Below are 3,421 nucleotides of genomic sequence, written 5' to 3'. Positions count from 1 at the left end.
ATACCTACATTCAAGTCAAGGGGTTTTTATTGTAATTTCAACCATATACAGCTGGTACAGTACACAGTAAAACGAAAGAACGTTCCTCCAGGACCAAGGTGCTACATAAAACAACACACTAACCACATGAGACGACACAGAACTAAATAAAACATACACATTTAACATAAAGTGCACTGCAAAAGTGTGCAAACAACACAAGACAATACAGTAACTACTAATAGGCACAGTAAGTGACAGTGTAGTGCTGACCAGTACACAGTTCTAGTGTGAAAGTGTCTAGTGTGAAATAACAGGTAGTGCAAAAGAATAACAATATTAAAAAATGCTGTGAATCTAACATAACATAACATAACATAACATAACATAACATAACATAACATAACATAGTATTCAGCAGATTAACTTATACCATATATGGACATAGCAATTATTGCATAATAGACAGGTAAAGTGTATAATAGTGAAAATAAATTTAAAATAATATTTTTATAAGTACAGTAGCAGTAAAAGTACAGGTAGTGGCAGCAAAAGTACAGGTAGTACTACACTGTTGCATTACCATTTACAGAGTTGCACTGGATGAAAATCTGTTGTTCTGCAAACATTCTTTCTGTGTGTATTAATATTTACATTGTTCTACATCCTTATTGTTGAATTGTAACTGACAGGACTGAATATCTACATTAACATGCAGTTTGTTCTTAATACATGCAGTGTTAAACATAAAAACATGGGGGAGGAAACTCCTGAAGACATGGAAAGAACATGCAAGCTCCATGCACACAGGGTGGAGGAGGGATTTGAACCCCTAACCCCAGAGGTGCAAGGCAAATGTGCTAACCACTAAACCACCATGACTCAAATACCCCCAACCACCCCCACCCCAACAAGACCTTTTTTATTTTTTAATCAAAGAGCTCTTTTTGTAATGTTTTATTAAGTTCTCTTCCATTCTTCCATTTTCTGTACCACTTATCCTATGCAGGGTTGCCTGGAGCCTACCCCAGGGAACTCGGGGCACAAGGTGGGGGACACCCTAGACAAGCTGCCAACCCATCATAGGGCACAATTTCACACACATTCACACACTACAGACAATTTAGAAACGCCAGTCAGCCTACAGCATTTTTTTTAAATTAAAGAACACTTTGTGTAATGTTTTATTAAGTTCTCTTCCATTCTGGAAGCTGTCAATAAAATCTATGCTCATATGAATAAACTCCAACATCCAACCAACCATGATGAGGAGGCATCTCTCCTTGCCTGTCAGTCATGTTGACTTCTTCTCTTGCGCAAGCATTCTCAATCTACGCATGTGTTTTTCTTTGGGAGGATCACTGATGAAAGAGTCATGTTTCAAAACAGCTAGATTGTGCTTTCGATATACCTTTAACATCTGCACTAACACATATAGTGTACACTCAAATCCATTAAAATTTTTCTTATGATCATGAAATCAACACAAATACACTCAGTAAGATTAATACAACTGTGATGGTGGGCATGCAGCCCACATGCACCAAAACCAATGCCCCCCCCCGCACGACTGCTGCCCGGGTGCTGAACGGAAGGCTCCGCTTCAGCCCCTCATTTATTGTGGACAGCATGAGAGCACATGGCTGCAGGGCGAGGCAGTAGAAGCGCACACAGCTGGCAGCCAATCAGTGGAGCTGCTGCGCTTCACCCTCCTGCAGGAGCCAGGAGAGTATAAAAGGGCACAGGCAACCCAGAGAGGTGAGCAAGTTCTCCTGTCATGGTCACACTGACATATGTTTCTCTGTTCCCTACAAAAGTTGACGCTAATGCCGACAGTGAACACAATGAAGCTCCCTGGCCAGGCTGTGCCCCCGGCCAGTACCCACATCCAGCGCCACGTTCCCTAGTTCGCGCCTCAATGCTGCTGCAGCCTGCCCGCCACTCTCCATGCCGGGAAGACTGCGACACCCACCACTTGCACCACAATTCCTCACTCCCTCACCTTCCCTATTCTCCCACTTTTTTAAAATAAAAGAGCACCTTTTTCCCCACTCCTGCCTCCCGAGTGTCTGTGTTCCACCCGCCACAGTGGTGGAGAATGCGGGCATGAGCACAGACACAGCCCAGACCTCTGGCATGGATCCCACGCTACAACAACTGCTGGAGACGAATATCCAGCAGCAGACAGTGACTCAGGAGCTGGCCCAGAGCCTCCGTGTTACCATCCATGAGCTCCTGTAGCTGAAGAAACCCAGCTCGCCTGCAGCCATCCCTCTCCCGGACCCCTGCCTAGATGCTCAGCGCCTGCTCACCAAGCTCAGCATGAAGACAATGTTGAGGCCTTTCTAGAGACCTTTGAGTGAGTCACCCTGGGCGAGGAGAGGGAGGAGCATGCCTGGGCCAACATAGTCACTCCTTTTCTCTCAGGGGAGGTGCAACTCGCCTACTACACACTCCTGCCAGCCGCAGTAGCCCACTATGAGACCCTCAAGTGTGAAATCCTTGCTCACTGCGGCCTATCTCCCACCAACGCGGCAGCCTGTCTCCCACCAACAGTGTCACCGATGGTCCTACCACCCCGGAGCCACCCCTCGAGCCCAAATGGATACCCTGCTTTGTACCACTAAGAGGTGGCTTCAACCAGAATGGCACACTGCCACTGAGGTCTTTGAGTGGGTGATGATGGACCAATTTTTAAGAGCTCCGTCCCCAAAAAAGCAAGACCATTGGGATGCGAGGTGCCAACACCCCAAGGAGATGTTAGAGGCTTTCGAGTGTGCCTTAGCCATCCTGGAGATTGGCAGGGGAGAACGATGGGACGTGCTCCCTGCCCACGCCACATCCTGCTCCCACGTCGGAACGAAGTGGACCTCCACAGGGAGAGGAGATGTCCTGACAGCCGCCTCACCTATGGAACTCCTTGGGACAGGCCCATGCCCACCGAGCCAGACCCGCCAACCCTGCAGCAAGTTGTCAAACCCTTGCTGGCCATTTTGTGCCCTCCATGCCTTCATGCCCCACAATGCCCCTACCATCTCTGTCAAAGTGAATGGCAAGCCGGTCTCAGTCCTCTTAGACTCCAGAAGCACCATGACCCTGGCCCGTCCTACGATCCTTGCCAAAGCCCCCCAGGAAACCAGAACTCTCCCGGTTTCCTGCATCCATGGGGACATCCAGGAGGTCTCCACATCTGAAGTACGGGTTTCAACCTCTGCGTTCGAATGACTGCTCCTCATTGGGCTGATCCCGGAGCTCCCCGTCCTGCTACTGCTTGGGCCAGATTGGCCAGGGTTCCCCACAACTTCCCTTTCACTGGCTGCCTGGGGCCGGTGCAGATGTAAGCCGCCAGCTGCCCAGCTGTGGGTCCGGCAGAAAGAGCTCATGCTTCTGTTCAGTCGTGTGGGGATCCCCAAAGAGATCCTAACTGACCAAGGTATGCCCT

Source organism: Ictalurus furcatus, chromosome 8 (assembly GCF_023375685.1).
Source record: "Ictalurus furcatus strain D&B chromosome 8, Billie_1.0, whole genome shotgun sequence".
Lineage (NCBI taxonomy): Eukaryota > Metazoa > Chordata > Actinopteri > Siluriformes > Ictaluridae > Ictalurus > Ictalurus furcatus.
Note: the sequence above shows the minus strand (reverse complement) of the source record.